This window comes from Xiphias gladius, chromosome 23 (assembly GCF_016859285.1).
Source record: "Xiphias gladius isolate SHS-SW01 ecotype Sanya breed wild chromosome 23, ASM1685928v1, whole genome shotgun sequence".
NCBI classification, from domain to species: Eukaryota; Metazoa; Chordata; class Actinopteri; order Istiophoriformes; family Xiphiidae; genus Xiphias; species Xiphias gladius.
In genome coordinates this window covers 10,942,343-10,955,197 of record NC_053422.1, presented here as the reverse complement: position 1 = coordinate 10,955,197, position 12,855 = coordinate 10,942,343, and the positions used below count along the sequence as shown (strand labels likewise).

Below are 12,855 nucleotides of genomic sequence, written 5' to 3'. Positions count from 1 at the left end.
TTGCACTTTTACTGTCCCGGACCGTCACGTCAAGGTCAGAGAGAGAGAGAGGAAGCCAGGTGAAGTTGAACAAAAACGGTAGGGAAAAGTAGTAGTTTCCTTGTGAAGCCAGTCATAGTCATCCGGACCGCTCACCAAAAACGACGACAAAGTTAACAACGTCCTCCAGTTAGCTAGTTTTTCCGGAGTTGTTAACAGTATGAACCACTGCGTTTTCCTTGAAACTACTTCGGTGTTGGTTGTTAGCCAGCGCAGCGAGGGAGAGAGGAGAGGAGCTCTGTCAACAAGGGGCAAGTGCAGTGGGGGCTAGTGTGGCTCGGATACTGACCACTCCAGCTCCATGAAAGAAAGGAGAAAGAGCTTCAGACATCAAGTGAGTCGGACACACCCGCCGACTGGCCTTCTGTGTCTTTGCTAGCCGGTTCCTTTCCTTGTGATCGACTGTGCCTCTCTCGGCGGCCCGTGTACATTTGACTCATTGCTCTGTGTTTGTTGGTGTTATGGGATTATATTGTGTAGCCTACTGTGCTTTGTTTCTCTGGTCACTGTGAGTCGTGGTATGTACCACGCGGAGACTTCGCCGACGGAACCCCAGTTTTGCCTTAATGGCCTGTGAGTTGTGAGCCGGCCCGGACCGCCATGCCTGGTCGTTGCTTTTGCGGATAGTTTCATCCTCGCTCAGTTCTGAAGCTGTGTCGTGGGAGGCCGGGGAGGCTCTCTCGTGTGTGCTGAGCATATACAGTAGATACGACTGTGCAAAGTCATGTATTTGATACATGCATTCATATCATCTGACGAGAACGGGAAAAAAAACCTTGGTCCAGTGATGATCCACAGACAGTTTGGTAGCAATCGGACCTACGGTTGAGGAGGAGATGTCAAAGATGTGTTTTTCAAAAAATTCTAAAAGGCAAAAACTCCATCATGGCGGCCTTTTATGGCCCATGAGGTTTTTTTTTTTTTTTTTTTTTTGTAGAGCACATTGATGTAGACTTTAGTGTGAAATTTCAAGTCAGTTACGGTATGAGGGCTGTGGCCTTTCCAAAATTGGATCTTTGGGCCTTAATTACAGCGCCACCATCTGGTTGGTTGGACCGATATTTCTTAAGGTGCCCTTGCACATAATTTGCAGTTATTGGGCCAAGTTTCATGTTTCTAGCTCGTTCCAGCTCATGGCAATTTGAGCCACAGGGACAACAAATAGTAAGAATGATAATGATATTATTATTATTATTATTATTATTATTATTATTATTATTATTATTATTATTATTATAAACCGACACAAACACAGAACGACGGTTGAAATCCTAATAATGAACCGGAACAGACACAATGGGGTTCTACCCCTTCGGGATTAGAACCCTAAATACAACTCTTTATATCATCACTATTTAAGTTGATATGGTGAACTATCCACATTAACATGGTCAAGATTACACATTCTGCATTTACAGAGCAAAATTATATTTAATTTAGACTTGTGTTTCAAGCCACCTGTCGAATATAACAACAACATTTATTCTCTTTTCAATATGTTTTTGGTCTCTACCAAGTCCTGCGGGAAATATCCGGCTCTTAAGCTGCAAAGTGCCTCCACTATGTTCACCAGGTAGTCACTAACTCTGTCTTTCTGCTGGTTGGTGCTAAGCAGGTGGTGTACAGTGTGTTTTGTAGAGCTTTTTCACGGAAAATAGCGCTCTGCTGCGCCAGCCGAAAACCACACAGCTGGCCCGCACAGCTAAACAATGTAAACAATGAGCTGAAACTAATTTAACTGCCCATCTGAAAGCTAGCCCCAGTCTAATACCTAATAAAATGGCAGCTGAGTGCTTACATATATATATACACATTAAAAAGGACTCTTAGATATTAAACTTGAAGTATTCCATATAAGAATAAACTGATACCATGTTTGGAGCCATTCATGAAATAGTATAAATGCCTAAATTTGGAAGAATTAACTGAAAAGGCAGAAATGAAAGAGAGCCCACCAAGCTGTATTCTTTGTTCAAGCGATCGGGATGTAAGGTTAAATATCCAGATGAAGAAGTATTTTTTTCAGAAGAGCTTTTTAGTGTCACTGCCTTTACAACTAATCTATTCTTTCAATGCAATGTATTCAAATTGGTTCGTTGAAATGTGTTGTCACTGGTTTGGCTATTTCCCTTCCTCTGATACAAAAAACAAAACAAAAACAACAAGACATGTTTTTTTTTTTTTTTCATTCAATGTGAGGTTTTTCCAGTTTAATATCTGCATGTACAGAATATGAGACATAGCTTATTCTGTTCATGGTATTGCATGTTATCACAACATCCAATGTTAATAACTTGCAACCACTGATCTATTTTATTAAATCAAAGAGCTGTAGTTTGAGCTATTGTTTCTTTATTAGCCTGTATTTTCTGGGACTTCATTACTCTCAGCCCACCTCTCTGTGATTTACCATCTTGGAAACATATTCATACCTCACTCCTCTTTTTATGATTTGAACAGAGTTGAGAGTCAAGTTGAAATTTTCTATATTCATGAGACCAAAATAACAGTCTGTTGCACAGTGAGCCTGTTGGGGAAAATGGGAAAGAATAACATAACAAATCCAGACAGAAAGAGCCACATAGCTGTGCCACCCCCACTTCCAATCTGTAGCCGGAGATGAGTATCAGTCTGGTCAAAGAACCTTCCTGTGTGCCAGAGCCGTCCTTGGAACTATTTAATCACAACATGGAACACCGTGGCAAATTGTTGCTTTCTGATTGGCCTGCGCTTGACAGCCATGACCATATGGTGGGAAGTGATATACCTACCTGCTATCTTCCCGTGAGTGATGTCTCCAGTAAAAATGATTACTTCATTTAACCACACATTATTCGGCTGGCTAGGGGTTGGCGCAAAATAAAAATTTATTAGGCCATCGGGTGGTAAAGCGCAGCACAGCAGCTGAGCCTTTGGAGTGTTGGTGTGATTGCCTCAAATGTGACTATTTTGTTAAAGTAAATCAGTAATAAATCAGAAATATTGAACAAAGTGTTTATGTTAGGTAATCAGTGCCACACAGAGCTGTCTGCAATATCTTTCAGTTTATATTTTTTTCTGTCTTTTCTGGATCATTTCTAATATATTTGATGTAAGTAAAGGTGATTTGGTTCAGTGGCTCTCAACTTTGGGGTCGGGACCACCTTGAGGCCTTGTGAGATGAATCTAACGGGTTGCTAGCTCATTACTGGGACAGGAGATAATGGAAACACGAAATTATGATTATTTGAGAGGAAAATCTTTTATTGAACAGTGACACTTTACTTTGACCCTCCATTTTAGCATTTATACACAGTATTAACATTTGATAAATGGCTCGGAACGCAAAATAATGTAGTTGTAAGCAGATATAAATGTTTATTAATGTCCCTGTCAACAACTATAACTCCTCCTGTTGTCACCAATAAGTGGGATTACATAAACAGATAATGACTATCTATATAGTAAAATACAGTTGCAATTATAATAAATATCTATTCATGGGAGAGGTATTTACTGTACATTAACACAATAATTTTAACTTTACATTAATAATACTGTACAATGATAACAACTTAAAAATGTCCTTATATCTGCTTACAACTACATTATAGTGAGTAAAAGTGATTAATTAGATGTTTATGTAGTGCTTGTAAATGCCAAATAAGGAAGCCTAAACTGTTCACAAACCGTGATGATCGGTCGAAAGTCGACCCAGATTTGGTTTAAGGATTCACAAGCAAAAAAAAGGAAGGGAACCACTAATGTAGTTTTACGTACAGTAATAAATGTTGTATAAAAGGACTGCCATAAACACAATGCCTACTTATGGTCAGTTTCACAATGGCAAGTGAAAAACCCTATAATTGAGAAAGTGCCCTGTTTAGTGATATTTGCCAGAAATTACAATTACATACCACACATCTCATAGAAGAAGCAGCACAGATATGTGGCATTTAGGTAAATGTCACCCAAAGAAATAAACAGTCTCAGAGTTTCCTTTCACATCCACACACCATTATTCATTAGTTCTGACTGACGTCCACTGCAATTAGAACAATTAATATATTTTAACTTAACAAAGCCACAAATAAATGGCAATAAATGATCTTTGACGCTGGAACTCTTGTGTTAAATGATGGCAATGCGGGATATAATTTAGCAATTGAAATTATTCGTGCCACATGTGAATTTGAAAATAGTATATCATTGCCTAGTTCAGCCATTAAACCAACAAATTTAATAATGTGCTCATTATGCACGTGCTCGTGGAAAGTGTGTGCTTTTAATGTCGCGAAAGACAAGGTTTTTATGAGACCCCATTGTGCATGAGCGCAGAGACAATATTAAGTTACGCAATTGAGTTATCGTCTCAGCTAAGTGATTTTCAATGACTCTCATTACATTACCCAATAACATCCAGATACTGTATATACGGAAGTAAACTGAATATTAAGAAAAGCATGTGGTTTTATCAATCTGCTATGGTAATAAGAGAGAAATAATTCAGGGCCTGCGAGGGCTCAATGAGAAGATCACGTGTGTACCAAATGTTTGGAAGGATCTTATGATATAATTATACAAGAGGCGAAGAAATGAAAAATAAAATGAAATATTCAGTACAGAGTACAGGGGCTTTGGCTGTTTTACTTAGCCACTCTACTACCACATCATTAGTAGCCAGCCAACAGATTTGTCATTGAGTTGTTACTCAATATTGATTGTCATCATAATTGTTGACCCTGTTAGTAGAAATGACAGTTTGATGCAGAAATTAAAAAATGCCATGGAAATCTCCTCCTCCTCTCAATTCAAAGGTAAATTCTACAAACAAGCTTCTGTCACTGTCACTGTCAAGGTGGTCCGATAAGTGCCGAGGAGAGCTGACATGTCTGCTGATAGTGGAAAAACCAAAAGCATGCTGTATGTCGGATTCTGCACTACCGCTCTTGAGTCCCCTTATCACTCAGCTGTAAATCAGTCATAACCGACTCCTGAGCCATGACAGACAATGTTATTCTGGACACCTTCATATTTTTGCTTTCCTTTGTTTACATTTGACACTTACACTTACTGTTTTATTTTCACTTAACCACCTACAATCACTCAGAGACAAATTTTCATCACAGAATACATGGAGTTTTGTTGAACAGGCTGCTTGCTCCCATTTTGAAGTGAGTGAAGTCCTGACTTTTTTCATTTTACATTTCTTTACATGATTTGTACGAGATTGGGCAATTTACCTTCAACTATAGTATGTGCCGTGTTCTTCACCTAATTGAGTTTGTAAAGAAATTGTTTTTTTGTGAAAACTGCATAAAAAAAATCATCAATATGATGGCAAGTTTACTCAAAGTTTGTGCATGGTTCCAGAGTTTAAATGACTGTTTTTATTATAGAATTCAAACCACAGGCAAATTTTGCTCCCCCGTTTTGTTTACGTTTGACCTTAATATCCCCCAGAGGCAATTCAGACACTTCAAACAGGTAAAACATTTTCAAACTGTTGCCAAATAAAACCGTCCTTTTACCACCTCCTGTTTGTTACAATCCATTAAGACAGATGATGAACCTTTTCGTCAGCTACAGATAAGACATTGCCCTTGTCAGAAGCTATCAGCAAAACTGTTCTCTGTGACAAGCAGATTAAATTCACCGCATGATATCCTCCTTGAATGATGTGACAAAATAGGGAAATTAAGCATATTTTGTTCCCGTTCAAAGTTCTGTGAGACACATCTTCATGACCTGATAATTGCACTGAGATTTCCGGTGCCAGTAGTAGCCTAAAGCATGTCTAAATGGTTCCATGATTGGGAGGTTATTGGCTTAAACCCCTGACACCCCCCAGCACCTTGAAGGGGAGAATGAACTTAGTAGTGCTCTTCCTTTCTCACCAGCAAATGCTGAGGTGCCCTTGAGCAAGGCAATTAACTGCTATGTGCTCAGGTGAAATGACTTGTTGGCTGATGTCAGAAGGCTGTCTTCCTCCCTGATGTGAATGTACGTCGTCGTATGGATGTGAAGCCGGCAGGGTCTGAAATAGGTTGAGCATTTTTAGTGATGACCCAAGATGTTCCTAAGGATCTGTATCACGGCTGATCCAGGCATATTTTAATGGATCGGTTTCGCTAAAATGAACCCTATCAAATGCGATTATTTATTTACTTTACTCTTGTGTGTTTTTTCTACCTCAGCCTGCTAGTGTTGCAGTTCCGGTCTCCGAGGGCAGTCTACTGTGCACGCATTTCCCTGCATATACGGTGCAGGTCACTCTGAGTTCTGACACGAGGGTAGGCAAAATACACAGATTCACCAACCCCATTGCTGACGAAACTGTAATCAAATCTTTGGCCCGTGTGCTTTCTGGAAAGCAGCGTCTGTACTTTGTTTGTTAGTGAAGAAACTCCTCTCTGTAAAACTGCTGTACAGTCGTTAATGGACTGCGTGTTTTTGTAATTCCAACAACTCCTACAGAGTTTCTTGTCTTTTGGCGAATGACTTTGCCAGTTTCAGAAGTTGAATTTTCCTGGTTAAACCTTCATTCATATCACACACATGATTCAAGCTTATCAACCTAACAGTTTTGACACAGAACCTACAGTTTTTTAATCAAGAAGCTTGTAAAAAAAATTAAGTGTGGTTTGCCAAATTTAGTATTCTACAGCTTTTTATTTCATACAAACAAATACGTTTTTTTAATCAACATTTAGGTAAACATAAGTATAGGATTGGACTTGGCAGATTGGTATCAGCAAATATACAATCTTAAAGGACTCAGATTACGATGTGACTCCTGAAAAACTTGGTGGGAACATCCCTAGTAACAGGTTTAGCTAGGACTGATTTTGTCTGTGAAAATTGGTTGTGAACCAGTGCAGTGTTGGCTGTTTACCGTTAAGGCTCTTGATCATGTGTTCTTGTTTGGGACTGGGGATTTGTTAAAATACCCCATAGTTAAGTTTACCTAATTGGCAGTATTTGGTAGTAACTATGTACACTTACTCAGCTTGTGTACTTAAGTACAATTTTGAGGTATTTGTACTCTTCTTTACTAATATCACTATTTTTGTTACTTTATGCTTCTACTCCATTACATTTCAAGAGAAAATATTGCGCTTTATTGTGCTATACAGATATTGTATAAATAATTAAACATATGATTAAACTACCAGTGGTCTAAAGTAGTTGAAATTTGCTCTACCGTGACCATCTACTACAATTACATGCTGATTTTGTATCAATAATAGTCAAATATTTTAAAATATAACACTGACAGCGGCCATTCTGCTTTATAATGCGTCATTTTATTTGAAGTACATTTTGCTGATAATGCTTCTGTACTTTTGCTCACATAAGATTTTGAATACAGGACTTTTACTTGGAATGTATATTTTAAACTGTGGTATTGTAAGTTTTAACACTGTTAATGATCTGATTACTTTTTTCCACCGCTGCCATTGGGCATGATATCATTAATTCACCCTTGTGGGTCTTAAAAATATTTTTTCTCTTTTCCTGTCTGGCAGATATTCGTGGATGTTTGACTGCTTGGTCATTTATTGTTCCTTGTGAGTATATGTACAGGTTTGTCGTCATTTGTTTTAGGAAATGCCTGAGGAAGGCTGCTTGACCAAGAACTAGTGCATAAAAGGAATTACCCAGTGATATAAAATAAATAAGCTGCATGCACAATAACATTACTTAAATACTTTAATATTAAAGTTCTTTAAATTGTGTTGAAAACAGAAAGCTAGGAAGTGAGTTGCTGATAGAATTAAATTGCAAACACCTGCTATTTCCCCCCACATAATTTGTACTCCTTCAAACAGAGTTAAAATGCACTTCTGTCTCAGAAATATTTGTATTCTGGACTGTGCAAATGTATTTGTTTGTTTCCAGCCCTAGTTTAATAAGGCTGTTATTATCAATTACACTAAAGATTTCCTTGTGTCTGTGTCTCTGCTGCTGGGGTTGTACACTCACGAGAGATCGGAGGCAGGAAGAGATTTAACCTCCAAAAACAGGATTTTTAATTGCTCTTACATTGCTCACGTCATTGGGCCTCATTTGTACATTCAGGTGAAGGAGCAATTTGGTCTAATGCATCGACAATGATCATTTCCCTCCACCTCTTCTCCTGCTCCTCACCTCACTTCATCACGCGAAGGTGGACGGGCAGCGAGAGTAATATACTGAACCCATCTGTTCATCTGTCAGACCTTTTCTCTGCACAATTTATGGCATGTCTATTTGTTGAAGTGCCTTCCCTGCCACGGAGGCCCCCGAGAGAAGCTGCAGAAGCGAACAATTCTCACACTGGTTTCACAACCTCTGGAGCTGATTTGATGAGTCGAGCTGGATCATTTGTGATGGAGGCCTCAGATGCATTCTAGACTAATGGCAATCAAGGGTACAAATTGCAGCCACTTACACCCATATCTTGGTAAGCCTACTGCCTGAGCCTAAGAGGAGTCTGCCTGACTCCACCGAGACAGGTGTGTTTCTGGCAGCTCTCTCTGAAGTATTGTCGGGCATCTTTTAGCAGTTCCGCCCCTGTAAAAAGCAGCTAGAGAAGACAGGGAGTGGGTGATCCTGTATCCCCTAAACTGGGTGCTTCCTTTGATGTACTTGCTAGGTTCACTTGCTTTGGATTATGAAACCATCTTAATATGCAAAATCACATATTTTATCCAGCAGGAAGCAAGAATCCATGCCATCTGACACAACCTCTAAAACAACTGCTGATTAACAACAGAAGGCCAAGCAATTCCCTCTGTGACCATGCCCAGGATTCACCATTGCTCTTATGGCAGACATATGGTAATTTTTTCACTTAGCATAAATTATAGTCTGGTACACTTCTGTGCCTGTACTGGAGGTCCTCTACTAGTGTTGTCACACTGCATTAATGCACGACATCAGGTTTTAGACATTTATTTACTGAGCAACTCAGAGAAATGTCAAAGGTGCCATTTCCATTTTTAGTCTTGATCAACATTACTCAACCTGCATTATGCTCAGATAAAATCAATCATATGAATAGAAGAAAAAAGCTCTTTTTCTGCATTTGCTACCTGAAGCATAAATCATGTCACACCTGAGTACTTGGCTGAAGTGGACTTTTAACTGGAAGGTTGTGAATGTATTTTCACAGAGGTCTAGAAAATGCTGTATGAGTGGAGAAAGTCGACAGTGATACTCAACCCTATCACAACAGCTGCTGTCAAGGTGTTCTGACTACTCCAGTGAACCTTCTCACTGTAAATGTAGCTGTATATGGACACTCCTAGGTGTGAATGGTAATCAGTAGCACATACACACCTCCTCATTTCCAGAATTAAAGCTCTGAGGGTTTGAACATTTAAGCGATCACCGTGAAATTGCCAACTCTCTCTCTCTCCTCTTTGGTTCTCTTTCTGTCTCTGTACTCTGGCCCTTTTCCAAACCAGTCCTCCCCTGCTCGAACTTCACCACGGAGTGTCACTCCACATGGAGTCACACTCACAGGGTGAGGGTATAAATAAACAGACATGGTTAGGGCGGCACAGTGGCTCACTGTCTCTTGACAGCAAGAAGATCCTGAGTTTGTGCATTGTGTGTGTGTGCGCGCCAAACTGTGTCCTTCCACCCCAAAAGACATACATGTCGGGTATTAGGAATACTCCTGCCAAGACACTGGCCACAGAACTGGAGTTGGTCCCCGGGTGTCGAGCTGTCGAGCTACCCACTGCTCCTAAATAATTAGGATTGGAAAATGTTTACACTTTCATTGTGCACATTTCTGCGAGGTGCATGCACTTCTGCAGGCATGTGGCATAACAACATCCCTGTTTTCTAAAAGCATAGCTCACTTCAATTCAATTCAATTTCATTTATATAGTGCTAAATCAAAGCAGAGCTTATCTCAGGGCACTTGTCATATAGAGCAGGTCTAGACTGTACTGTTTATAGTTATATTTACAGATACCCAATAATTGACTGCAGTATAATTTTTTTTAGGTTTATTTAATAAATACTTTAAAACAATACAAAGTTGGTTAACAATAAAGGCATTTACGTAATTATAACTTGCATTTTTCTGAATTCCTCTTTTATTTTCTTGTTTTTGTTGTCTGGTTTATCATTTAAGAAAATGGATAGAATGGAGGCTAAACAGATTTGTTAGACAGGTGAAATATGTACATACATTGATACATTTGCTCTTAAATATAAAAACATATGTGACAAAAGTATATTGAAAAGAAACAATTTTCATACCTTTTTAACATCATTTTTTAAAAGCAAAGTTGAATAATATATACTTTTTATTATATGCACAGTCTGTACAGCAGTTATCATCAGCTCTTGTCTAATCTTAAACTTCTTGCAAGTTTCCCTTACAAAAATATTCTATCATATGCTGTACAAATGTTTTGAACCTGGCATATTTCATGGTGAGGCATAATTGATGCAGCAACAAGCAGCTAAGATCCTGGAAAAAATTTGTGAGAAGACTGAACACACTTCTCTCTCAGAAATTAAATGATAGTGTTCATAAAAGGTAAAATTTAATTGATACATTTCTCTTAGTTTTAATAACCAAAGTGATGGACAGTAAGTATATCGAAAGATATATCTGCTTGTACATTTTAAAAAGTAAGGAATTAATTGATTAAAAAAAAAAAAGCTTAATTTGATAAATGTGTTTTATATTTATGACAACTTTGTAGAATGTTTATTATTTATTTGTTTAACATGTAGATTGGCCAAAATGTCAAACATAAGCTGTGTCTACAACCTCTCAGTGACCTGACAGCCCAGCTTCAGTTATTGCTACCCAAACTATTGGATCATTCCCTTTTTTTGGATGCTATTAGCCTGCTTGCTCTCTACAAATGTTTTGAAGTTTGGTTTGTTACTGAACCGAGGCTCAGTATAATAAATGACGGAGCACCCAACAGATGTTATTACTGAAAAATATTGTTTAATGTGGTTATTGAAACCGACAGCCAATACCAACAAAAGTTTACCAGTTTACATCAGTTGTGAAATCAGAAAACTCAAATGAGTGTCATTAGGTGTGGCTTACGATTGACATATTTGCATCTGCACATGTGACGACAAACTATGTCAGTGCAAACGAGTGATAAATGGAGTCCTGAGTTGTGATGATTGTTAAAGACCTTTATCAAATCAAGTCTGTTCATGCTTTATCAATTCATGTCTGCTCAAATCAGATCATTTTGTGTCTTTATTAAAACAAGTAATAATTGAGGAGCAAATGTATAATTTCATTTTTTTTTTCATCAGTCTTGTTTTTATCATTCACGAGCAAATGTATCCGTGAGTTCCATCTCCAATATAAATGTGTTTGATCATTAAATCCAACACTATTTCTGCTGAAATGCTTCCCTGCTCTCAGTAAGTGAACGGTAACATGTCTTTACAGGTGTAGAACCGAGCTGCCTTCAATGGCCCAACCGTTTTGAGTGACAGACTGGCATTCTGATTTAAGCTAATAAAAAATAACCTCCACTTTTGCCTCCAGAGCTGACATATTGCATATGTGGATGCAGGAGGAGCAGCAATTTATTTCTTCACAAGGGGTCACTTGTACTTTTAATAATAATCCAGCATATGTTGAGATGTCAGTTGCTGTGCTTTGATCAAAAACTAGCCTGTCTCTTGCTGAGCCATCAATTTTCAATGAAAGTATTAGGATTTCAACACGCACCTGCCATGAATGTAGCACATATTCCTCATATTCCCTTGGATAACACTCTGAGATGGTACACTCTTAGAAAACTATTCTTCTGTGGTCTTTAGGAACAAAATGTTATCGTTTCATTCACATCATTGTAGTAAGTAGAAGGTGAAACAGTTGTTGAGCAGTGCAGAAAGCAGCCTGAGAGAGAAAATGGCAGCAAAAAGTTGAATTTTCAGAAGTACTGCCTTCTGCTGCCCTCTTGGGATGTTCATGTACCTCTGGCACATCTTGGTTTTGTCTCCCCTTTCTGCCTGCCAGTGAACATTGATAGAAAAACTTTTGTGCTGCTGCTAGGGAAAATTAGGTCCATCATTCCCTCCTCCATGTTTTTGCTCCTCCATTTCTGTTGTTTTGTTTAGAAATGGAGGACCTCCTTATATGCGTTCACTTTCATTACTGTAGGTGTTTTGTCCTTAGGGGCCAACATACGCAGCAGATAACAGTAGGTGTGTATGCTCTAATAACTTGGGAAGTTAGACTATGAGGAAGAACAAAGGACGATTTTTACCAGTGTATTTTCTGGTGTCGTCGCATTATTGTTTATTAACACTTGCCCAATTGTTGCTACAGGTGAGAAAGGGTTGCAGTGTTTGGAAAACAAGCAGATGTAGCACTCCACCACCACCACCACCCAGTAGCGCAATCAAATTACAAAAATAAGACACGTACAATAGAGTAAAATAAAAATGATAAACTCATAAGAGAATAGGAGATGAAGACACAATCATGTTTTCCATGTACTAAACACACACACATCACACGCCATTTTTTTTGTTCTAGTTTTTTTTTTTAAGTTTTAATATTGCGTTCTGACACCATGTAGTTATTCAAGAGCCAGCTTAGTATTCAAACAAACATTTTTAGAGTGTGAGTAGACAAAGATACTGTATTTCCCACAAGGTATTAAAGGGTAGTTGGATAATGAAGTTATGTTTCTATGGCAACTGCCTGCACAGATATAATATCAAAGAAGAGTGGAGAGTAGAGGAGGGGGAAAGACAAATTCATGAGATTTTGAGTGTGCCTGTCTTCCCTCTCTAAAAATGGTGATCTTGTACAACCACATACTGAGTAATCTCAGACTTAAA

General features: G+C 38.5%; 1 protein-coding gene across 10 annotated transcripts in view; it reads left to right on the top strand.

Moving 5' to 3' along the window:
- pcdh19 (protocadherin 19) overlaps positions 1-12,855 on the top strand; it is a 225,426-nt gene that overhangs the window by 70,034 nt on the left and 142,537 nt on the right. The window contains exons 1-2 of one of the 10 annotated variants that reach the window (XM_040119351.1): positions 7,565-7,589; positions 8,719-8,841. The exons of 8 other annotated variants lie outside the window; for them this stretch is intronic. The gene's annotated coding sequence lies outside the window, so the exon portion shown is untranslated. Of the gene's footprint in view, positions 1-26; positions 374-7,564; positions 7,590-8,718; positions 8,842-12,855 lie in introns of those variants that run through there. One more of the 10 variants, XM_040119352.1, reaches the window with a different exon arrangement.